The 25,694-nt window shown below is 55.6% G+C and overlaps 2 long non-coding RNA genes across 2 annotated transcripts in view; one reads left to right on the forward strand and one right to left on the reverse strand.

Annotated features, from left to right (window-relative positions):
* Positions 1-392: 392 nt before the first annotated feature.
* LOC122463342 lies at positions 393-20,529 on the forward strand. Its single transcript, XR_006286606.1, has 3 exons — positions 393-504; positions 1,058-1,218; positions 20,227-20,529. It is a non-coding gene; the product is annotated as an uncharacterized LOC122463342 (long non-coding RNA).
* Positions 11,120-25,694, reverse strand: part of LOC122463341 — a 53,075-nt gene continuing 38,500 nt past the window's right edge. Inside the window, exon 3 of the long non-coding RNA XR_006286605.1 lies at positions 11,120-11,578. This is a non-coding gene — a long non-coding RNA (uncharacterized LOC122463341). The remainder of the gene's footprint in view (positions 11,579-25,694) is intronic.

The raw sequence follows: 25,694 nt of genomic DNA on the forward strand, positions 1-25,694 counted from the left end.
TCCTGGCCTGTAGCACAGCCTGGGCAAAGGTTGTCCCATGCTCCCAGGCATGCCTGCCTTCCAACTGCATTGCAGGGGACATTTTAATCCTTCTTCAGAGCCGAGGTGGCGAAAGAACACATTTGCATCATGGAGTCTTCAAATATTTTCTTTACTCGCAGACGCTCCTGCTTCTGCGGGGGATGGATCCTGCCTTGCATCAGCCCTGAAATGTTAAGCTGCCAGCCCTTGTTACGAAAGAGGCACGGGGCCATGAATAGAGGTAACGTCTGCGGACCGCTGAGATGGGCCTCTTCCCAAATCCCAGCTGACCGGAAATGTTTACTTTTGAAAGTCCATCCATAATTCAACGGCTTCATTAATTCGCTCGCCGAGATCCTGAGCCACTGACTTTCCACAAGGCTGGGCTCTCGCTAATCACCTTCTGTCTCGCTCCCTTTGTGAAAGAGCTGGGGATTTAAAGGGCACCTCCGTCAAGCTCTCGGGCTGCGGAAGACTGGGAGGGTGAGTCAAATGTGCTAACCTCCACCCCACACACGCGTCCTCTTAAAAAACCCCACTGCAAATCGGCAGCAGCCGAAGGGATTGAGTCGGAGGGGAGACCTCTGAGTGGACTAGAAGATTTGACCCAAATCCACTGGTGTCAGTGGAAAGACTCCCATTCATTTCAGTGGGCTTTAGCTCAAGCCTGGCAAAGGAGACAAACCGCTCCTTCTTTGCACAGAAGGAACACACTGTCGTCTGGAGTTCGGCGGCACTGCCAGGAGCTCAGATGGGTGCAGGGTGGGTGGATGGACAGCCTGATCCCTCACCCATGGCATGCGACGGCCTCTGATCAGATCTCTCAGTCCTGCTACCATTTAGCATTTCCGCATCATCACAGATGCACGTGGCCCTTTGCGGACTCCTCGCCATCTGATTTAATCCTGTCACCTGTGGCAACATGTCCCATGAGACTGATCTAGCATGGGACGGGGAGTCAGGACTCCGGGGTTCTCTTCGCCGCTCAGCCACCAACTCGCTGTGTGATAAGTCGCATCTCTTCTCTGTCCCTCAGTTTCCTCCATCGGGAAAACAGGACCAGTGACACTGACCTGCCTCGCAGGGGCACCATGCGGCTGATGGAATGTCTGGAAGGCAACATTGTCCAGTGGGGAAAGCACCAGCCTGGGGCTCAAAAGACCGGGGGTTTATGCTTGGCTCATTACTGGAACTCGGGTAAACCCTGTCCTCTCTCTGTGCCTCCACTCCCCTGTCTGTAAACTGGGGATAACGGCAGTAAGCTCTTCGGGATCGATGGATGAAGAACTGCTGAGCAGGAGCTGGAGATTATGATTCACAATGCTTAGCACAGGGATTCAGGCAGTGACGCTCACAGGGGCTTTTCCCTTGTTACTCGGGTTAAATTTGGGCATTTGATTGATTTTCCATTTTCCGTCCCACGGAGCTGTGAACAGGACCACTCCGGCTCCTGCAGCCTACTGCAAAGTCATCCAGGGACATAGTGACTGGGCGCCAGGGGGCAAGCACCCACGTTTGTACGCTCTGACCTGGGCAGCACTTTTGTGCAGAGTCCTTATTTAAATTTTTCATTCAAATCTCTTTTCTCTGGCCTCGAACAGAAGGCTGCCCGATCAGTTCTGGTTTTCCCCCTCTCCTCCCCATTCTCTGATCGCAGCCCTGTTCATTGGAGGTGAATAGCTCTGCTCAGAGAGCGGCAAGAGAGATTTGTTGAAAGGATCACCTGTCGAGACACCTCAGGAGCGAGGGCAGAGCTGGCTCTCGCTGCCCTGGTCTCTGTGAAGTGAGACAGGGAGAGGAGGATCCTGCCACAGAGTGAAAGTGACAAAACCCTTATTTCACGTAAATTACTCCAGGGCTCTCTGCATTGCTTTTAAATAGCCATTTCTTTGTCCCCTGGGCTTAGACTGACAGAGCGAGATTAGCTCTGCAGAAGAGATGCGAGGGAATTAGCAACTCCGCAGAGGGAAGGATCCACTGCTCTAACACAGGCCGTTCCCAGTGGAACGGACACCCGGCTGCCGGTCCAGGCGGGGAAGGATTTGCTCCTCTGGGAGACCGTCCGCAAATGTGGCCAGAACATTAAAGCTGCTAGATGGAATCCACCAACCTCTTTAGCACGGAGACCTGCACCCCGCCCCCGGGACCACCCAGCGATGGACACCAGGACCGCCCAGCGACGGACACCGGGACGGCCCAGCGACGGCCCAGCGACAGACACCGGGACGGCCCAGCGACGGCCCAGCGACAGACACCGGGACGGCCCAGCGACGGACACCCAGCTGCCGGGACGGCCCAGTGACAGACACCGGGACGGCCCAGCAACGGATACCGGGACGGCCCAGCAACGGCCCAGCGACGGACACCCAGCCGCCGGGACCGCCCAGCGACGGACACCCAGCTGCAGGTTCATTGATGAGCAGGGTTATCCATGAACAGTGATTTTTCTCCACCATCGTCCCTAGAATAAGTCACTTGAAGGATCATTACAGGAGAGTTGACTGGAATCCGTGTTTTCCCCATGGGGGTCGATACCTTGAATCCAGTGCAGCTGAACAGGGGACTCCATGTTGAAATAGACCTGTGGGGTATCTGGTACAACAAAGTCTACTGTAGTGTCAGAGGGGCAGGGGACTCTGTCAGGCTTGGAAGAGGGCAAAGAATATCCTGAACTGGAGTTCGGTGCCCAGCTGAAATGGACTCTGGGTGCAGCCTCTGGGAGGAGAATAACTGCAGCTGGATTTCCTGCGTGCAGACGGACCAGAGCGTCAGTCTGGGTACCTGATGGCGGTATGAGAAAAACAAGGGACTGCCAAATTGCAACAAAGCAACTAGCCATCTTGGCTGCTACCTTGTCTCCAGCGGTGGCCAATACCATTTGCTTCAGAGGAAGGCATGATCTCTCTCAGACACCCCAACCCACCTCATTGTGCAATATTATCTATCCCATGAGGAAAGTCACCTCCAGAATATGGCGTTGGGGACCGCTGGGGTTGAGCTGGGGCATGGAACAGCTGCTACTGCTCCCATGATTAATCCAAGTGTTTGTGGTTCTGGCTTTCTATTTAGAGCCCTGGAAGGAGAGCGTGAAATGAAGGGGTTTCCCAGGGTGCTTGGGGTTATGGGGAACAGGGCAGGAGGCACCGGCCCTTAAGATTTTATTGCAATACCCAAGAAAAGCTGCTTGCACAGCTTTTGTGTGGAGCAACATCCCCATCTGGTGGGTGCTTCGCTTACTCGCACGCATGTCCTTTGGGGAGACACCGCGCAGCAGGTGGCCCGCCCAGCCCAGGGACGGGTACGCACAAGGACTAACAGAGGGTGCTTCTCACGGGACAGGGCAGGGCTTGCACCTGAGCCTCGGGCTTTAAACCGCTGCAAAATGGGATCTGGCCTCTAAGCAGAGGCAGGCGAGGGAGCTGACCCCATGGCATCCCCAATTCCCACTGACAGGCCCCAGAGCTCTTCTCTGGCTCTCCATGGGTTTTGTAGGAAGAGCACACGGACAGCAGGAGACAAAGCACCCGAAGAGACACGGAACTTGCCGTGGAGTCAGCCATCCATGCCACCATGCCCAGGCCACGGCAGAGCCAGGCAGCACAGGTGATCAGCGGCTCTAGGAGCTACAGGGTATGTCTGCGTCCAGCAGCCTCAGTAGCGAATCCCCTTTACAATCATGATAACCAAGGACCCAGAGTAAGCGGATGGATAGATGAGAGTCTCGTCTCCGCTCTTTCACCAAGGCTGCGCCAGGGCCAATTTTCTCCCTAGTGCTACTCCAGTGGAGTCACACAGAGGATGGATTTGGCCCGGAGTGGCCGGCAGCACCAGCCACTGCCACAGGAAGCACTGCCCTGTGTCTCTGGCCTGCAGCAAAAGGGCCTGATCCTGAGAGTGGCAGCGCTCCAACGATTCCCGTGGACGTCAACGGGCCCGATTCTGAGATCCCTTTTCCGTTTTTACGTGGACGTCAGCGGGAGCTTTGCCTACATAAGACTGACAAGGGTTAGCTCAGTGGAGCATGGGCTGGAGGGCGAGGGGGAGAGAAGGCCAGGCCTGCACCTCCGCCCTCAACTTGCACTACAGCTGGGCCTCTCTCTCGTGATCTTGCACGTTGCATCTACCCCTCTTCCTCTGTATCGACACCCGAATTTGCAGGAGGACTTTGGGCACCGGGGCTATTCCAAAGGTCGAAGCACTTCAGTGGCTACTCACACGAGCAGCACTGGCTGCATGCTGGGCGTTGAGGGAGCCAGGGTACGAGGTGAGGTGCTGCTGTCGGGTTGCCCGGCCGCGTCCCCGCTGGCTCTGGAACAGCTTCCATTCCTCCAGCGTGTTGGCATGCCAAGCCTCTCTCCACGCTTTGCAGGGATTCAGTCATACGCTCTGGCCTGCCGGCGCCGGTGCCACCCCAGAATACAAAGGTGGGGGACGCAGGAGGCCTCAGTGGTGGGCGACAGAGCGACGCCGTCCCTATCTGCGGGCACAGCTCCTGGCAGGAGAACCCACGCGCACAGAGCTCTCTGCCCAGGTGCACTCCTGGGGGGCGCTGCGGAGAAGCGCTGCGATCACAGCTCAGATTGCTGGACTATGAATCGCTGAGTGCCGAGGCGCTAGGTGCTGCAGAAACGCAGCCTCTACTCTGAAGTGCTTACAGTCTGCACAGGCCAGACAGACAGAGGATTATTATCCTGGGTTTACAGATGAGGAGCGGAGACAGAGAGATCACACAATTTACCAGGGAGTCTGTGGCAGAGCAAGGGATAGAATCCAGATCTCTCAAGGCCCAGCGCATTAGCCACAAGGCCACCTTTCCTTTCATCCCTCTCTCTACTGCTCTTCATCACAAAGCCCTTCGCAAACTGTACAGACTGGAGAAGTTTTGCAGGCTGAAATGCAGCCACCTCTGGGGAGCGGCGGGGCAGCTGTTTACCACCACGCAGCAGCGACAGGCAGCAGTTTAGACCAGGGGGTGAAGAAGAATTTCGTGTCCAGCTCAAATTGCAGAGGTGAATTTTAAACAGGGAGAATTGAGGCAGGCCACCAGGCCTTGCAAAAGTTGCTCTGGGTTATTAATGACCACAAGGGGTCAGGAAACCTCAGTGCCCTTCAACACCACGGTAAACGCAACCCTTATCAGATGGGAGCATGTCACCAGAGCCATGGCTTTCCCCACCATGGTTTGCCCTTGGAGCATCTTCCACCCAAAGACAGATCAGGCCCAACCCGGCTGAGCATGAGAGAGTTGCTGATAGATTACAGGTTCTGGAAGAAGCTGCTTTTGAAATCTGACACCCTCCTATGAGTGCCCATATCCCCAGAGAGAGATGCGCTCCAAGCAAGCCCACGAGCCATCAGCATTTGGTCTGGAAGAAGTTAAGCAAGATCAGATTTTCTAGCTCCCCTCAGTACGTTAGCTTCACTTCCAATTTCTCATTTGATTTTACTGAGGCTTTTCTGGCCCTGGCAAACCTGGTATCTGGTTTGCCCATTTGCTGCTTTGCTCACTAAGTAGCTTTCCCGACTCCCTCATCCCCTCGCCGGGAAAAGCAGGTGGTCCCCAGAATCTTGACTTCCAAACCAAATACGAAGTCACCAGACCCTGGCCCCATTCCAGGGGGCGAGGAAAACAGCTCAGCACAGGGAAGCTCTGCAGCGAAGTGGAGCGCCGTTCTTTAAGCGACAGACAACACAAGTCTGTTGCCTCGGATGCCTGACTCAGCACTCCTGAGGCGGGTAATCTGCAAGCGCAGCGAGGGATAGAACAGCTGGTTTGTGTGGGCCCCGGAGCTGGGAGGAGCTGTGGGTCCGGAAGGAGGCTGAGGGACATACATGGGTCACTTGGTCTTTCCCAGTCATGAGGGTGAAGGCCTGGTTAATGGGTAACAAAGAACCCTAGATGTTTGGGGCCTCCCAGAAAATAATCAGGGGGATGACTCTCCCTCCTACCCTGGACCAAAACCCGGGAACGGCGCCTGCTCCCTGGCACAGGCAATGGACCCACTCATTGCCTCGTGGTCCGACCTGAGCCCCGTTGACACAGAAACCGCAGCTCCCCACTTGCTCCATTTTCAGCTGCTCTCCGCCACACCCCAGCTCCTCCCTGCTGGGTGGGGGGAATGCCGAGAAGCCATGCAAGCCACAGCCCCCCTCCGTCCCTCAAACTAATCTATGAACCTACAGAGAGCAGGACACACACAAGCTTTGGGGAGTGGAGCAGCCTGGGAAGGGATCCAACACCCACCCCCGAGCAAGGTCGAGTCATGCCCTGTTACCCCAGTGCCCCTCCCCGTCTTGCTTCGCCATCCCAGGAGACGAAGGGCCAAGCCGAAGGCGACCCAAACGCAGATGGCAGCGGGGATGCCTCCCAAAGGGGACGCAGGATGTGCCCCAGCCATCAGGGGAGCCTGGCAGGTTACAGCGTCCTTCTGCACAGCCAGCCGCTGCCCGCCCTCCCGGCTATAAATCCCCTGAGCTCTCTAACAAATAACAGGCCTTTAAGCCTCTGTCAAGGAAATTCATTGAGGAAACGGCCGAGATTTCAGGCTCCATTAACTTCATATTTACAACGCTCTTTTATAGGATCCGGGGCCCGGCTTTGCCTCCTGTCAGTCTGTCATATTACCCGCTGATGAAGAGCCCTCTCCCTCCTGTGCCAGCCCTGAAGGCTGCCAAGCAAAGGGCCGCCAAGCCGCTCTGGTGTTTCTTCGCAGGCCTCAGACCATCTGTCTGAGCCGCTCGGTGGCCCCAGGGTGGGGAGCTGGAGCTGCTGCAGAGAGCATGGAAATTCCCCATTCCCGCGTTCTCGCCCATTAATAAATATGAGCATCGGCCCCGAGACGAGGGAGAGAGCAGAGCAAATGCCTGCATTCCCGTCAGCAGAGCCATGCCTGCAAGCCTTATTCACGGCCGCAGGGCCGGACGGAGGCAGGGGGACATAGGGAGAAGGGAAGGGGCTGTGCTAAGCTGCTCAGGGGCCCTTCATCAGAGGGGGCACCAGATGTCCCTCTGTGGGTGGGGAGCTGCCATCCTAAAAAACGGAGCCCTGCAGAGCCACGTGCCACCTTGCCAGCAGCATCCCCGAAACGCCACGTATTGCAGCTTGACAGCCTCCCGCTCCAGCTGCCGGTCTGCGCTCAGGCCTGGAAGAGCAAGACCACGGGGCAGGCTGGAGGGGAACTGGAAGAGCAGCATGTCGGATCCCCGCAAGACTGGAATAGTGGGCGGGCTGCAGGTCAGGATTGGGGCATCAGCAGAGCTGTGAGTCAGATCCCAATATTGGAATGCGGGGGCAGGGGCTGCGGGTCGAGATTACGGGGCAGTGGCAGAACTGTGTATCGGGAGGCCAGAGCTGGAGCAACATAGTGGGCCGTGGGTCTGGACTGAGGGGCATTGGCAGAGCTAGGGCCAGGAGCGGGGGAGAGGGGGATGCTTTAGATCAAGATGGAAGTGCATTGTCAAAGCAGTTTGTATGGGGGGAGGGTCTCCTCTCATGTGCACCCCTCTGCATTACACTCAGCTGTAGCTCGTGTCAGTGCTCCCGCCCCATCACAAGCATGACCCTCTCCCGGTTCCCAGAGACTCCCGCTGCACCAGGCAGCGATGAGTCAATCAGATGGCCGACTGCTGCCCACAAGTGCCCACAGCCCCCGCTGGAGCATCGTGGCAGGGGCTGTTTCACTGCTCGGCAAGCCCATGCGCCCTCCTCGCCAGCCCGTAATCATGCAGGAGCAGCACAGAGCTGTCTCATTTACACCCTGAAGACCTTGTCAGAGAGCCGCCCTGACAGGGCTGTCGCTTCGTTCGGAGCACACCTGAGACATTCGCTTTGCCTTGCACAGCGCAGACACTTGCCGTCTGCAAACAAGGAGCTCCCCAGATTCCGTGCAGGCCAGGAACTGAAGCCGAGTGGCGGCAGATTTAGCAAAGCAAGGCCGGTTCGGCACGGATCCCTCTCCCCCAACCGCGGCCCTTCGCCACCAGGGCCTACACTAGCGCAGTTGGCGAGGCGAGGCTCTCTGGCTATACCCAGTGCTGCTGCTGCTGCCCTTTCGATGCCTTGGAGCTGCCCTCGCAAGTCTGAGGCTTTCACAGCCCATGACACATAACAAAACGCCTCCAAAGTTTGCCAGAGAAAGGCGGGGAGCGGTTGTGTAAGCGTTTATATATTAATCCCCCGGTGCAAGGCTGCAAGAGTAATTCAAGCCAATGGCACGGAACTGACAGACCGGCTCTGGCTCGGGGAGAAGGAATCGGGGCTGTGCTCGCTACAGAAAGGAGACATGGCTGCCTAGCTGTTAGAGCAGGAGGTCGCGGGGAAGGGGTATTCCTGACTCTGCTGCAACCCGTCACGTCATCGCCCTGTTCCTCACCTATCTGTTAAGGGGCTGTGATTGGAGGTACCGTGGGAAGAGTCATTGTCACATTGCAACACACCAGCATCCATCCAGCCGGTATCCTCTGATACCGCATCCAGCACCAGCTGCTAGGGAGGCCTTCCCAACCATGCGCTGGTGCCCAGCTGAGCAGTGACTAGCCAAGGTAGCCAGCTCCCAAGGCGGGGAGATCCCCTGCTAACGCTTCGGTGCAGATGTCAGGGTCGGCTCACCACAGACACACCGGACAGCTCAGCCCTGCCGGTGCGCAGGCAGGCGTGGGGCCAACCCAAAAGAGGGTTCCGCGCCCAGGAGGTCACTGCAAGGAGCGCTCGGCCGTCTGCCCCATCTCGACGCCCTGGATCCTGAGAGCAGAAGGCCCTCACCAGCCCCAAATCCAGAGAGTGCTTGGGGCAGGGCTTCCTCCTGCTCCATGCTGCCCTCCCTCCAGACCCCAAGGCCAGCTGGATCCAAAGTCCCAGGCTGTTTCAACCCACAGAGCCCCTGCTATGTAGGCATACAGGGAAATCCTGCCAAGCTTGTGCCAATCCCCCTCGCCCCTGCTGCTTTCTCCCTCCCCCTCCCCTTGTTGCTGCCCAAAAGGCCACTCCCGAAAGGTGCTGGGAAGCAAGGGGGGGTGGGGGGAGAAAATGTTCTCCTGCCTTCTCTGCCCCTGGGCAGCTGCACTCAGCAATTCCATTGACTCCTGAACGAATCCATTACAATGCTGAGTCTGGCGCTCACGGCTCCCTCGGGAGGCCGAGAAGCAGCGAAAAAAGCATTCGTTCTTGTCCAGCCATCATCCCCAGGCCCGCTCCACTCCCGTCATGTTCTCCACCGCCTTCGGGGCTACCCAAGGTGACTGCAGATCCCGTCCCCCGCCGCTCCATCCTGCCAGGGAAGACGGTTTTTGGGCCTCGGTGAACAGGTGACAGTCCGGTTCCACCGAGAAGCCACTGACCAGCTGGGCCTGGCCCGCGATGCTTCAGCCCATCCATCCGCTCTGCCGTGGCACGGCAGGAATGCAGGGAATGCAGCAGAGCCGGGTGCGCCGACGCCCAGGCCAGCACCAGCCACAGCTGCCAAAGGCAGTAGAGCTGATTGCTGAAGCCCCGCTCAGGCTAACAAGAGAACGCAGCAAGGGAGGGGTGGCTCAGAGTGGGTGATCGGCCTTAGGAGAAGAGTGAATCCCGGCTGCGGAGAGCCCCAGAGCAGGTGCAGGCCCCAGGAATTTATTCTTGGGTTCACAATGCTGGATTCAGAGCCAGGGCCAAGATGCAAACTACAGAGCTCCGTCTGGGCCCAGATCCCAGCCTCCCCAGAGCTGGGTCGGAACCGGGCTTGGGGGCTCTCTTGGATTGTAACCACATCCTGGTTTTTTCAAGGCAAAATAAGAAACCCCGATCCTCCAGGTAAAGCAGAAAATAGGCAACTTGGCCAAATAGATTGGGCTGGGAACCAGGAGAGCTGGTTCTACCCCCGAGCTTGCGTGAGTCACCTTCCCTCACCACCCTGCCTGTGCCTTCATACCACTAAGCCCAGGGCTGACCCTCACCACTTCTCTCTGCAGCACCTGGCACAACGGGGCCCAGTTGTGGTTGGGGCCACAGGTGCTACGGTCATCCAAAAACTTAGCAACAGCATCAGCAAGAGGGTCGCGATGAAGGTCACATCAGAGTCAAGAAAATCTGTACAGAAGACGTTTTGCATTCTTTGCGCAGGGAGGTTAAGTCAGGTGCCTGCAGCCTGCCCTCACACACCAAGTCAGTGGCAAAGCCAGACTGGCATCCACGTCTCCTCTCTAGCAGCACCTATGCTGGCCGTGTCACCAGTGTATATTAGCACCATATCAGTTCCACCAAGCATACACATTAAGGGAGGTGCTGAGTGCCCCCAATTCCCACTGACCCACTGGACTTCCGGGTGCTCACCTCTGAGAACCAGGTCCAAATCTCCCTACTGTTAGCCCCACCCGCCGTAACCACTGTACTCTGTGGCGGACTGGGAGAGTCAAATTCAAATCCTCTGCTCCACAGAACTAAATAAATGTATCAGAGACAAGAAAGGTGTTGCAGGGTCCCCTCTGGATGTTGGTATCAGGCCATCAGATACCATCAGGGGGAGGGCTAGCTCAGTGGTTTGAGCATTGGCCTGCTAAACCCAGGGTTGTGAGTTCCCCCCTTGAGGCGGCCATTTAGGGATCTGGGGCAAAAATTGGGGATTGGTCATGCTTTGAGCAGGGGGTTGGACTAGATGACCTCCTGAGGTCCCTTCCAACCCTGATATTCTGTGATTCTGTGGTATAAAACTATCTAGACTGACACACAGATGGACGGGTACGTACACTGAAGACAGACAGAGAGGAGTTGTATGTATGTGGAGATGGATGGATGGATAATTCATCCAACCAAATTGGGAATATCTATATTGGTTAATAACTTATATTTCCTTCCCCACTCCCCTTTCCTGAGCCCCCTCCTCTGAAGGTCTCCACTGCCTGTCCAAGGATTTAACATAATCCAGAGAGAAAAATGAAAGTCCCGGCCCTGCAGAATGGAATATGCTGTCTCGTGTAGAACTAATAGTTATTATCTACATTAAGCACCCTGGCTGTCAGGTCAGAATTAATTTCTGAGCATCGAGAGATGAAAGTTCCCCATTTTTCAGGGAAATCTACACTACGCAAGCTGGCTGAAGAAAAATAACTTAAATGTGATTAAAAATGATCTCCATTTTATTAAAAATAATTCTAATTTATCTCTCCCTCCGGCTTCCTGTTCCATTGGAATAAATCCTGGTAACGGGAGAAGAGACAACTGGTGGGTATCAGAGTGTGTCCGACTTCTGCCAATATAGTCCATCATGTTAATACCTGGATTATGCCAGTTCATGGCCAAGAGGAAGCTGGGGCACCCTTAGAGCAATGCTGAAATTACACCAGATTAGAGAGAGAATAAGGATAGAAGTGTCTTGGATCCCTCGAGAACCTTCCATTCTAGGCTTTGACAACATGCACTCATTCTCCAGGCACCCAGTGAGGCAGCAAGGCACTGCCACCCCTCGGCTGAGCGGCTGCAGGTGTTGGGGCTCTACAGGTCGGCTGCCTGTTAGTGGAGAATTCAGTGACGCAGTCTGAGTATTCGCTCTGTGTAACTCGTTTATTGCCACACCGTACAGCAGTCCTTGGACAGAGGTGGACACAAACAACATGCAAGCAACTTCCTCTTTCAGGAATCCCAGAATACCATCAAAATATCAGTGTAAACATTTCCACTCAGACTTGAACCTGGGCTCAGAGACCCAGTGTGGAGTGGGGCTCTCGGGCTGGATCCCAAGCTCTGAGACCCCTGCCCCTCACCGGGCCTCTGAGCCCGAGTGTGAATGTCTAGACTGCTCCCTTTAGCCCTGTAGTGTGAGCCCGAGTCAGGTGACCCGAGCTCTGAGACTCGTTGCTGCAGGGTGTTTTTTGCAGCATTGACGTACCGTAACAGACATCTTGGAACCAGGGTGAGTGGCATAAAGAACAGTAAACTCTCCTAAACCAGTCTCCTCCTGGCCCTCAACACTCCAGGAAAGCACATGGGATACGGCCCGAGATCAGCACTGCTGGACTGGGATGTCAGCATGTTGGCTTCAGGGGGAAAAGTAGAAAACTTCAGTGAAACTCCAATAGCTTATCTAAGGCTGACTTTGGACTTCCATGACTAGCACAGCTAGACCAAGCCATGTTTGGGCCTTGGTGAACCTGAGAGAGATCCTCTGTGTGTGTGTGATACCACAGAAGCTGTGATCTTCCCCTAAATCTGGCTCTGCTGCTGACTCACTGCAAGACCTTGGGCAAGTCCCTTCCCCTCCATGTGCCTTAGGTTCCCCATCTTTTTTAAAGGGCACGATCCCTAAACCCCTTGGCCATGTGCGCAGAGGTCCTTGCACAAATTGGGCTCTGTATAAATTCAAATGATTAAGGATTGTTCTGAGAACCTTCCAACCAATGCAGGGGAGTCAGAGAGCCCATTTAGACAGAGCACCACGAAACCCTTGTGTTTATGGCCTGGGGCCGGGAGACCCATCACAGCATTATGCACATCAAAAGAGGAGAGAGAACATTAAATCCTTGGGTGCGGACAGCGGGCTAACCTCGTTACGTGGGGGCAGAACCACTGAAAATCAATGGAGTGACACCAGCAATCAATCTGGCCCAGCGACTTTAAAGATCTAAAGACCAATCCAAGATTTTCCTCTCTCTTCCCCCCCACCTTCATTTTTTCTTCTTTTTTTTTTTAGGTTAATGCAGCAAGACAAAAATCCATTTCTCTCTCTCTCTCTCGGCTTTATTTATTTATTTAACACGCAGAAAAACCCACCGCCGGAGGGAATACAGCTTCTAACGAACCAGCTGCCACCAGCTCCCCAATTTAAAAGCATGTCACGTCCTCTGCTCGGTGACGGTGCACAGCCACACATACCCCGCGCCGTCCACCCCCCAAACCAAACAGAGAGCAGGCTGCCAGCTGGGGGAAGTCCCAGGGCAAGGGACCATGCGTAGAGAGGGATGGAGAGCTTTGTTATGTATCCACAGGCACAGTCCAGAGCTAGGGAGGTGGTGGAATCTCCTTCCTTTGAAGTTTTTAAGGTCAGGCTTGACAAAGCCCTGGCTGGGATGATTTAGTTGGGGACTGGTCCTGCTTCGAGCAGGGGTTGGACTAGACCTCCTGAGGTCCCTTCCAACCCTGATATTCTATGAAATTCTAGTAGACCCTGAGTTGAGCGACTCAGCAGGGTCCTTCTAGGGGGACTTCGTGGCTAAGGGAGAGTACGGTCCCCTGGTGCCATTTCCAATTCACTGAGCCATCGACAGAGGGCAGGGGGCTCAGCCAGACATCACTGCAAAGCCAGGGGCACTAGATCTCCTGCAGCTACACCAGATCCTCCAGTCCATCCACATCCCGGTGGGACCGATCCCACAACATGCTGAGCCCCCGTGATCCCCCTGAGGATGCTCAGCACCCAGCTAGTGACGGAGCGGGAAAGGATGCGAGGACGGGAAGGAGAAGCAGCGGGCGAGAGAGTTGATCTGGAGCAGTTTGAACTCTGCCTGCCTGCCTGCCTCCCCCGCTCTTCATTCGGTCATCTCAGGACTTTTCGGAACGCTGCTGGCAGGCCAGATGAGAAGCGATGGTGGTGATGGGCCCTCTGGGGAGGACCCTTCCCCCGGCGCCTGCCCTGCTCCCGTGGATCCCATCTGCAGGCGCCCACAATTGATAGTGTTTATAAACTAAACTGGCAATGAAGAAGCAAGCTTGTCTCCCCCAATTAGCGATGCAGGGCTGAGATTCCACGGGCGCAAACTCCAGGGGACAGTCGGATCAATACTGACATGCAGGAGTCTCCGGGCATCCTCCACTTTCTCTCCTTCCTTAACCCCTCTGTGCTCAGCCCGCCCATGGGCAGGGAGCAGAGCGTGGGGCGCTCCATCCAGGCCTGGCCAGGGGGCTGCAGCTGGGGCCCAGAGCAAGCGTGTCAGGGACACACAGGAGATGGTTTCCATTGCACTGCACCCAGAACTTTCCTTCCTTCCTGGGGACCTGGCTTTTCATCCCAGGGAGCTCAGACGCCTCAAGGGCTTGGGGAATGGGAGCTGCAGCCTTTTGGGCCCAGGTTGCTGCCTCTGCTCCAGCCCAAGATGGTAGCGGCTGAACTCAAAGGCTACCAGTGAGCGTCAAGGTGGCTTGGCGAGTTTCAGCCTAGTTCCCCTGCCTGGCACGAGCTGCCACCGCCACTGGCAGTCTCAGCAGCGGTGATCAGGCTCAAATGGGCCACGGAGACTGAACACCCCTAGAAGGGAGTCCAAGGGGGGTGAGACATGTGGGCATGGTGCCGAGAGGAAACCTGTCCAGCTTCTATGCTTCTTCGGGGGGAGAAATGGAGGCCCCTCGGCACCAAAGCTGCACTGCACCCCCCCCTCCCCGGAGCACAGCCGACATTGCCAGAGAGCGAGGACTCTTCTGGTTCTCAGCCTGGCTCCTATGGGGTGTCCGTCCTGCTCCCCAAACCTGCTTGGCTGGCAGCCTCTGGAGAGACCCTGAACTAAACCAATCAGGGTGATTCTCTGGGATCTACCTAGGCAGCCACATGGCCCTCATCACCCCAGTATCTGAGCATCTCCCCAAAGGGGTTTTTCCTTGATTTTTCACATGAACTGAGTTACAGGGTACATGGTGTGACTTGCCCAAGGGCCCAGAGCAGTCCGTAGCTGGGCACTGAACTCAGATCTCCCAAGTCTCAGTGCAGCACCCTTCCCACTAGGCCATGCTGCTGGCCAGCTACAAAGCTTCTTACAGTGCTTCTTCGCACAAAATGCCTTTGCTCCTTAGATTTCAAGTGACCTGGGGTCCTGCTGCATAAGAAGGGAATTGCTTTGGGACAGTTGGATTCTCAGCCTGCCAGTCAAGGCAACAGAAGAACAAAGGGGGGGGAGCATGGTTCTCATACCGAAATTCCCACCTTCCACCTAGCATTCACCATACAGAAAATCCTTCAGAACAAGAATGATAAAATTTTATCCTTCTCTGGCATCCTGTGGATCTCGGAGCACTTCATGAGCCCCCGGAGCCTCTTGCGAGGCTGGTCAGTACCATTGTCCTCATTTTACACATGGGGAAATTGAGGCACGGAGAGGGGAAGTAACTTGCCCAGAGTCACACAGTCAGTCAGTAGCAGAGCCGGGCATAGAGACCAGGAATCTTGACTCTCAATCCATTCTCGGGCCTTAAAGGTGACTCACAAAGGGGAGGGGAAAAAAAAAAAAGGAGAATTTCTTTCCTTTTTTCTGGGGCCTGACAGGGGATTTTTGTTTGTTTTTCAACCCAAAGACGGCGGACAGGTTGTTTTTTTTTCAAACTGGACATTCAAGTCTCATCTACCAGGACTTTCCAGGAAGACTATGAAAGCCTGGAGAACTAATGGTTTATGACATCACAAGAACCAGGCAAGTCCACCAGGTTTCATTCAGACACTTTAAAAGCTCCTCCTGTTTGGTGGGGAGAGGTTGGTGGCAGGTGTTTTTTGTTCTGGGCTTTTAACACATCTCACTCATATGCCTGTCAACCACCTGGGGAAAAGGGTCTGTGTTAAAACCAAAACCAAAACCAACCAAAAAACCACAACACCCCACCGCCAACACACCGCCACCAAAAATGAGGTGTTCTCCAACTGCCCCGGGAAACTCCCTCGAATGCTTTCAACCCCTCTTTAAAAGATGGAGGCTGCTGGGAGCGCGTGTCATGGCAGCAATTCTCTCTGTGCCGCCTCACAGCCAGGGAGCGCGCGCCCACGGAGTTAAATTTTGCCTGAGAACAGAATTCAGTGCAGTCCCACAGCAGCAGGAGATATTAGAGAGGAGACATGCCCCCCGCTCCTCTGCAGCTCAGCGCCGATCTCCCAGGTAAGGCAGCCAGTGATTTGCTTTCCTTCCTAAGGTAGGTATTTCGCAGGTGAGGCCGCAGGGTCCTGGAGTGATATTTAAGAGCGCGATGGTGCAGTTTTCCTCCCCACCAGCAGGCCGGTGGAAAAGGTCATTCCCTCGGATAGCTTTGCAGTTTCTTGACTGAGGCGTGAAACAGCAAAATAATTGAATGGCCCTAACAGAATGAATCACGACAGAGGAGGGAGGCAGCAGGAGACCTCCCAGCGTTCCAGGAGGCAGAGCGTCTTGCACATCAGCTGGCGTCTCTCGCCCTAGCGAGGAGCATGGGCCAGATTCTGCTCACCCTGGCCCCAGTCAAGAGTACTTCCCCTGGATCATTTGGGGTTTAATTACAGCAGCACCTAGAGGCCACAGCTGGGTCGGGGCCCCGTTGTGCTGGGCACTATACATACACACAGAGACAGCCCCTGCCCGAAGGGACCACAATCTAAACCAGTGGTTCTCAACCCGCGGGCTGGTTGCAGTCCATTCAGCACACAGCTGCAGCCTGTGTGATATCCTCAGGGCCATACACGTAGTATATATATTGTGTGGATGCAGCCCACATAACACAGAGCTGCCTATGCACCCCACCATGGTCAATAGGTTGAGAGCCACTGATCTAAACAGACAGGACACAAGGTCGGAAGGGAAACAGTGAGGAAGTGACACAGCAGATTAGCAATACAGCAGAGTTTCTCCTAGCCCCCAAGCCAGTGTCTCGGCCACCAGATCGCATGGCTTCTCAATTTGCACGGCTGTAACTGAGCTCTGACGCCATCTCGGAGCGAACATAGAGAAGAGGCGCCCGAGGCGCCGTAGAAGAGCACAGGAGGGAGCTAGCCGCAAGTGCCCGAGGAACTGCCAAGGGGACTGAGACCTCTGACACCACCCTGAGCTTTACATGCCAGAACCTCTGAGCTGATCCTGTGCCAAGGAGATTAAGCCAGGAAAGCTGGGCTTGGAGCACTCGGGTAAGCCAGGGACTTCGGAGTCGACTTCCACTCGATCACCAGCTGGAGAGAGCGCTCCCTTCTGCGTATCCCGCACAGACACTGCTTTTCCCACTCAGCTCCTTCGAGGAGTCCCACCGAGCCCAGGACCCCTGGGGATTTATTACAGGCACACCAAGGCAGTTTGCAGCTGAGGGCTGTTCCCAGGGGTCAATGTCCACATCGCGAAAAGGCCGTTGTCATGTCCCTTGACCCCACGTTGGCTGCTCCCGTGGAGACACTAAGGTCTAAATATGTCCTGGAGGCTGAAGCCCCTTCGCTCTCCAGCCAGGTTCGAGGCACATTGGCAGGGCAGTAAGGTGGGGAAACTGCCCAGTTTCCCGAGCCTACTCCCAGCATGCATTTGGGGGGGAGCAAGTACACAATAGCGCTTAGAGCAGGAGGCAGGGTGCCAGGACTCCTGGGTTCCATGCCCACTGCTGACTCGCTGCACAACCTTGGGCAGGTCGCCTCCCCGTTCTTTGCCTCAGTTTCCCCATCCGCAAAGCGGGGATAAAATCCTGACCTGCCTCACAGAGAATCTCTCCCCGGATTCTTGTATTGTAAACATGCCTGGAGAGCTCTGCTACCGAGGAAGGGCAAAATATAATGTAATCATTGGTGATTCACGCTCCCTCTGCTCTGGGGGATTTGAGATGTTATATGCAGCACATCTGCGCTGACAGCCTGGTGATTTTTTTCCCAAAATATATATATGCGTGTGTCTCTCCACATACACACACCCACCCACCCCTCCTAATTGTTTCTCTTCATCTTTTTATGGCTGTTAATTGCTCACTCCTCCATTTGCTGTGTTACACCGACTGTTGCTCTTAATTTGCTTCGACTGCTGCAGGTGCTGGATGTATTATTAACTTTTAACGTGGCGTGCTAGAGATCCATGCATTTGTTTTCCTTGTTACTGATGGATATTTAATTGGCGAGCTGTTGCTGCAGTGGCCGTGCCATCCAGCAGGAGTCCACTGCACACACGATTTTGCATTCCTCTGCTGGCGCGCTGGCTGCCAGATATTTTAAACAAACACACACGATTGCATCAATACGTCCCAGAGATTCAGTTTATAAACACACAGCCACGCAGCACACCCATGGAGGGGCTGCCTCGCCAGTCGCCGGGTGAACAACAGAGATCACCACGGTGCTCAAAGCACCAGGCATGAATTAGTGAAGTCGCACAATCCTTTAAACAGACAGGAGAATCGAGGCACAGGGGTGAAGTGATTTAACCAAGATCACTCAGTGGCAAAGGCTGGGAATGGAACCCAGGAGTCCTAGCTCCTAATTACCTGCTCTCACCACTAAAAAACATTCTCTTTCAAAGCCAGGAATAGAACCCACGCGTTCTGACTCTCAGCCCCCTGTTCGCGCCACAGGATACCCAGCTGAAGGCTGGGAAAAACTGCAGTGTCTGTGGATAAAAATGGCAGTTATCTTAACCCTTTGCATGCTGCACCCGAGTCCTCCCTTTGGGGCTACGAAGTGGCAACCTGACAGCTGGCTCCTGTTTCTCAGCTCATCCTCACCCACACACTTAAGAAAGGGGAACTGAGCTCAAAGCAAGCTCAAGCTGTCCCTGATGCTGGGCCCTCGTTAGCTATGAAATGGTGACGGTTTATTTCTTGTGCACTGTACCTTTAAATTTCCAAGAACTCCGGCAGTCTGCAGAGACAGCTGCCCTTTTGGTCTCACAGCGACTGCAGCCTGTTACAGAGGAGCAGCACACGCTGTGCTCTCTCCTGGTGTCAGGACCAGGGCTTGGGTGGTCAGACCTAGTGGTCAGAGCAGGAGTTGGCCACGGGTCACAACCGGAGACAGGAGTTAAGCCAAGGGTCACAGCCAGACTTGGGATCAGAAACCAGAGCCAGCGATCAGGAGCAAGCCAGAGAAACGGAACCAGGGACAAGTCAGAAAAGCAGAGCTCGGAGTCAGGAGAGAAGGCATGGTCCAATGTTACAGCCAGCCAGAAATGCACCCAGTGGCATGGAGAACTTCCGCCCCTGGCTTAAATAGTGCGGCCGGACCAATCGATGGGGCTGGATGCTCCTCCAGTCAGGACTCCTCGGGTGGGACTAGGGTTCCCTTAGCCACTCCACCCACCAGTTACAAACAGGCTGCCGGATGGCGGCCAGGATGCGAAGGCCACCTGCAGAGCCGAGTTCAAGACCTGTGGATCCTCAAACCTGGAGACTTGACTTCTGTTCTTTCTTGTTGTTGATTTCCCTTAACCTAAAATACAAGGCTGGGGGTTTCAAAGGTGCCTAAGGGAGTTAGGAGCCAACTTCCAACTGAATTGGAGGCTCCTGTGCAAATCCAAGGGCCAGCCATTGAAAGGTGTGTGTGTGTGTGGTGAAAACCAGCAGGCACCTGCCCATTTAACATCAGCTGATTCGCCCAGCGCCCTGCCCTCGGGAGCTTTGCAGAGTGAAACCAGGTCATTTGTTTTCATTAGTTTAACATAATTGGCTGCGCTCTTCGAGGGGGAGGGGCAGGGGCGAGCGGATGTGTTGGGCTCAATATGCCACTTGCTCATCTCGATGCCATTGATCAGGCCCAGGATGTTGCTGGCGCTCACTGCACAGCTCAGAGGAGGGCGTTAGCCGGGGAGGAACTTGCAGGGGTCGGAGACGGCGTGAGCAGCCGTGCTCAGCAGCGAGCGCCTCCTTCTCAGGCACACTGCCCAAAGGCAATGCCAGCCTACGCCTGCGTTCATCCACAGCCCAGGGTCTGCCACTGCCGAGCGAACTAAGCCCCAGGCCACGCCTTCGGATCCCCATTTTACAGGTCACAGACAGGGGAAGTGACACAGGCCACGCAGAGAGTCAGTTGCAGAGCTCGGAAGGGAGCCCAAGAGTCCTGGCATTTAACCACGAGGCCACGCTTGTTCATCCTTCCTATGCAAAACCATGCATGGGAAATTGCCTCTGTCCGTGGACGGGTTGAAAAATTTCAACCAGCTCTGCTGAGACACCCCCCACAATTCATTTCACAGCTGGTGAAGGGAAAGCACTGCTGAGAGGAAGGACGGCCCAGTGGTTAAACGACTTGGGAGACCTGGGCTCAAGTCCCTGCTTTGCCACAGAAGAACCTTTTGTTTCTTGTACTGGGGTATTGGTTTTCATAACCATCTGTCCCCATAACGAGGGGCACTGGCGGTGATACTGGGAAACCGGAGTGCCTAGGGGAATTGCTTGTGTGACTTGTGGTTAGCCAGTGGGGTAAAACCAAAGTCCTCTCTGTCTGGCTGGTTTGGTTTGCCTTAGAGGCGGAAAAACCCCAGCCTTGCGCTGTGACTGCCCTGTTTTAAGCAATCTGTACTCAACTCCCACCTTGCTTTCCCTTTTCTCCATGCCAGGCATCCCCCAGCCGCCCTCGAGTCTCCCTTCTGCCCAGCGACGAGGCCTGTGGACGCCCCTCTTAGCCATGGGAGCCGAATCCCCGGCAGCAGGAATCTGACTGCTTGCTTACAAAGAATGCATAGACAGCAGCGTGCGCAGGTAAACAACTCGGCGGCACCCGACCAAAAATATAGACAAATCAATGAACAGCAATCCCCACGCAGCGGAGGGGAGGAGAAGGCTGTTAAGTGCGTCCAGCAGAGGAATTGCTGGCTCCGGCAGCGACAGGGCCAAGCCCGGTGCGAGGCAAGGAGGATCCATCACCGGGCTTCGCTTTAATAAAGCAGCTGTCTCGTAGATCTTGGGAGCAGTCGATAGGCCTGTTATTCACCATTTGTTTCCTAGGTGCTGCCAGCCTTCAAATACTCCCCAAGACGGGAGCGAAAGGTGCGGCCAGGAGGGAAAGCATGGATCTCTGGGCAGGGAGGGTGCAAAGGGGGACGGGCTCACATGCCTGGGCAGGGACAGGGCAACTGGGGATGGGCTCACGCGCCCATCTGCATTCCTGCATCTCCGGCAACTGCCTCAGCCCCCGCCCCCGAGACTGCCTCTGGTCACCCCTCTCCAGTGTTACTCCATTGCTTGGCCCATGACAACCCCGCCATGGTCGGGCTCTGGTAACACTTCACGACCACACACACACAAATGGTTGGGCCTAGTTGAGGGGCCGGGGGCTCAGAGCCAACAAGGATGGCCCAGGGGACCTCTGAAATCTCAGGGCTTCTCACCGACTGAGAAGCCCAGCCTTGGCTGTAGCCAGAGGGCTCTGCCATGCCCTGGCATTCTGGCCATCGATTTCTTTACTCCCCCCCAGCCCACACTTGGCATCATGTGGCAAACAAAAGGCTCCCACCCACCATTCCAGGAATCTGGGGTGGTGGGTGGACACTCATCCCTTCTTGGCCTGTTTTCCACTGAATGTACAGTGTCTAGGGCCCATGCATCAGAGACTGTGGGGGCATGAGCCCACCATTTGCACACTCACCACCATGCACATGCTGAGAAAGGGGAAAGGAGTGAATGGCATTGAAGCCAAAGGCGAAAATCCCCAGCAGTCATTCGGGGGGACACATGCCGGGATCGCTCTCCCAGTCCCTGTCTCTGCCCTTTTCCGTGCCGTGATGCGGAGACTAACCCCTGTCACTCTGCTGCTTTCATGTGCTCTGCCTCCCCTCCAGAAGAATATTCATTTGTTTGTCAGCACAGCAATGGAGGCTCCGGGGCCCCTCTGATGGGCACCCACTCCATTAACTATTCATGGCATACGCCAGGCTAAAGACTAATTATTTGGCAGATCGCAAGCTCCTTAAGAGCAGATTTCAAGCATTCCTCAGGTGAATATGACTTGACAGCAAATGGTCAGGCCGCCTCTTCCCTCACCCTCCTCTGGCCTGGTCTATGGAGAAGGGGAACCAGGGCAGATACAGACGTGACCAGGGACGCTGGGGAAAGGGAGACAGGAAACAGCACCTTTCCCAGCGCAGAGGTGGGTCATGGACAGACAGAGGTTCCCCCCAGGGGGGTGTGGCAGGCCCCGGGTACCCTCATTCACTGTCAGATTGTCTTAGTCCCTGCTGCCAATATGCAGGGGCTGTCCCAGGGCCCCTCCTCCAGCCCCATCAGTCAGCTGCAAAAGGGGAGCATGCCCACCTTCCCTCCGCGTCCCGAGAGCCAGGGAATCAGCCCCCAAGGATCCCACTCCAAGGGAATGCATTGGAAATGGAGCTGGATCATTCCATCATCAGTTGGGCATGGCAGGGCCCCGGCTGAAGCCAACGGGAGTTTGGTCGCTGGGAGCAGGATCCGGCTTGCACACGTGGCCGGATCACACGCTTCAGAGCATCAGCCAAACCTCTGCAGTGGGCCAGAAGGACTCTCCCGCCTGTCCCTCATCGCCATGCCATCTGGCTTTGCACAGGTGGCTACAGGCACCGCTGGCGGGGAGGGCTGAACCCGCCTCTGATGTGTCAGATGCCAGCACTGCTGGGGCAGGCATTCCCCCACACACACACACACATCCCCCAGAGCCAACGAGCTGCACCTGCCAAGTCCTGGATTCTCCAGCCCTGCTCTGCAGTGCACAGGGCCTAAAGCTGTAATAGCTGCCAGTCCCCCTGGCTGCCACTCCCTGCCCCGCTCCATCTGCCCTGCCCGGATGGCTTGGAGACCTCAGAGCAGCAGTGCAGACCGAGCGGGCTAGGAGCATGGCAGAGGAGCTGGCCTCATCATACCGGCGCGTGTTACACATATAAAAACCTCAGCCCTACCTGCACCAGAAATCAGGAAATTGCTACGCTCCATTGTGAGAGACATTAAAATAATGATGACATTCTCCTGGCACCAAATTCAGCTGCCTTTTGCAGGGGAGCAGGAAGGGAGTGTGGTCTATGGGGTACAGCGGGGGATCAGGATACCTGGGTCCTCTCCCCAGTTCTGCTACCACCTAGCTGTGTGAGCTTGGGTGAGCCCCTCTGACTCTCTTGCATGTCAATTGTACTTAGCCAACCTCACAGGGGTGTTTGAGAGGCTTCATTAATGCCGGCAAAGTGTTTGGAGAGCCTCTGCTGACAGGCTGAGTAGAAGCGCAAACAAAGAATTATTGTTAAAACAATGGAAGCCTCTTCAAATCAGCCCCGGGGAGAGCAGTAGCGCTGTTCAGAGAACAGCTTGGCTGCGGCCTGGCCGCAGGGCTCTTCCTTCTAAAAGGTGACTTCAGTACCTCCAAGGAGAGGAGCCACGAATATGGGTGACAGACGACATCACAGCTGGCGTTAGCAGCGTGGCTGGTGTGGCTGACACCGCTGCCCTCTCCTGGTTGGGTTCAGAACTACTCCACCTGTGGGTCACAGGACCGATACTATTGTAGACATCTAACTGAGATTCCTTTAGCTCGAGGGACCTGGCCTATCTGGAGCTACCCCCTTTCTATCTCTGCTGGGAAGTCCGGTGTACAGTACAGTAACCGGCACAGTCAGGAATTTGTTACCATATCCTGGGTATTTCCATAGCTGCTGTGGCCACATTTCCACAGTACCTCTCACCCAAAAGGTAGGCCGATGCCCCAGGTGGGGAAACTGAGGCACAGAGCGATGGAGTTATTTGGCTAAAGTCAGACAACAGGTCAACGGAAGAGAGAACGCAGCAGTCCTGACTCCCAGTCCCCTGCTTTAAACCACCAGACCACGCTTTGTCAGTTTGGAGGACTGCGGTAGCATGCACCCTCATGTTGCATGGCACCTTACCTCCCACCCCTCCAGCATCAGAAGGTCCAGATGGAGCACCCAAAATGCAGTAACAAGGCAGCCCGAGAGAGTGTGATGTTTTATATGCACACACGAAACCAGTGGTTCAATAATGACCCGACCCTAATACATCTGCTACCTTTGTCTTAAACACAACTCAAGGTCCTTGGAATTCTATTAACAAGAGTAGCCAAGATCATTAAATATCAGTTAGCGGCATGCTAGGGGTGATAAAACAGTCTGCTAGCTACATTTTCCCCTCGTTCGGCTTTGCTTCCAGCCCCTTCTGGGAAGCCTGTTTCACGAGGGGTTTCTTAGGGCTGAATGAAGCAGATTGGAAAAGCAAAACAGCAACCCACAGCATTTGTCACGCCACAATTTGTGCTGAGGTTTTGAAAAGCACCAGACTGCATTACCTCAATTCCCTCCCCCACCTTGTAAATCCTCTTCAGCTACACCTTGGAGCCCACTCACAAATAGCCACGTGCACGTACACCAACACGTGTCATTGCGTACATGGGTGTGCATGTGGCTCATCACACCGGGGTGCCCGCCATGTGCTCACGTGACAGGATGCATGTGTGCGCGCGTGCACATGTCTTGGTGTCACGCTGCGTTCACATGCGCTCACCACGTGTTGTGTGTCCCTGGGAACACGGGTCTACGCTTTTGTGATGGAGCGCCTATGTCAGCAAGCACACGTCTGGGGTGTGTACACGTGTGTCCTGCACGACGGTCTGCACCCGAGCGTGCGCGCCCGTGTGCGCCTTTGGGATGGTACGCCGGTGCCAACACGCACTTGCGTGCACGCCTCTAGACACACTTGCTGTGACTGCAGCGGATAAAGATCTCCTAGCAGGTACACGAGGCCTAACGAAGAGCCCAGAGGGGCACCGGCCCCAGCCTCTCTGTTGCAGCTCAAACTCAGTACTTTAGGAGTTGGCTGAACCCCTCCGGTTTGGCCATTGCTCCATCTGGCGATACGTTAATTACACCAACGTAATTAAGAGAAGAGCCCTCTCCTTACAACCCAGCCGTTACCTGGAGCTGGGCCGGTGAGACCGCTCCCTGAGGCTAAAGCAAAGCGAACCACCAGGCCTCAGTGGGAGCCAAGTGGGGCAAGGCCAGGCAGGCCCCCGGGCGGTGAACCCTGGTGCAGGAGCCAGCCCCATGGCAGCAGTGAGGACCAGCCGCGCAGGCCACCCCACTCCCCACTCTGGTTTGGATCCGCAGCCTTGGCCATCACCAACCCGAGTGGGGCGACCAGTACCATTGCTCCTCGCTGCTGCCGTTGAGCAGGTCCTGCTCCCGTACCCGACGCAGACCAGCTGGAGCTCAGCTTGCCACCCCTCCCACCACCACCACCTGGGCCCTTGACACATGCCCAGGTTGCCTGTGCCTTAATCCAGCCCTGGCAATGGCACTTACCGTGCGTGAGGCCGGGGGTGCTGCTGGAATCGATGGGAGTCTTCCCACCACCTTCACTTTTCAAACCAGGGCAAGAACAGCCCAGCCCCCACAAGCCACAGGGGGCGTGGAATGAGCCACAGTCTTGATTCTGTCTCCAGAGAAAGCTTCCCAGAGAGCAGATTCATTTGGGCCAGCAAATACCACGCAAGCCCAGAAGGAAGCGCTACGGCCAGGGCGACATCTCCTAGGGAGGGGCCCGAGGCTGGGCTGCAGCTTTGCCCGAGACCGTCGAGGAGAGTTTATACCATGCACTTTAGGGAGTGCAGGTCACGCAGGGTGGGTGCTAGGCGTCCCTTGCCGCGGGCACCACGCCTTGGATTTAACTCTCCCCAAGGCCTGCAGTCTAGTTTTCTTTGACCTCCAGAGATCATCCACCAGGCAACCGAGCTTTCCGGGTCCCTCCGGGCGTCGTGGGAGCTCTGCTCCCCCAGGACCGTCACCGAGTCACAATGCCTGAACCGCGGCAGCTGCTCTCTGCTCCCACCGTTGCGTGCTTGCAGTCCAAAATGTCAGCTGTCCCTCAACCAGCTTCCGTGCCTCCCCCATCCACAGCTCCCCTCTGACACCATCACCATTTTCCCTTTCAACTTGTTTTCCCAAAATAAGGATTTTGAAAGCAGAACCCACTCTCCTCCCCCAACACTGGCAGAGGACTCCATAGCAGCTGGCTGGAGAACCCGGCGCAGGCAAGCACCCAGAGACAGAACTCAGCC

The sequence above is a fragment of the Chelonia mydas genome, chromosome 19, assembly GCF_015237465.2.
Source record: "Chelonia mydas isolate rCheMyd1 chromosome 19, rCheMyd1.pri.v2, whole genome shotgun sequence".
In the NCBI taxonomy this organism is placed as follows: Eukaryota; Metazoa; Chordata; order Testudines; family Cheloniidae; genus Chelonia; species Chelonia mydas.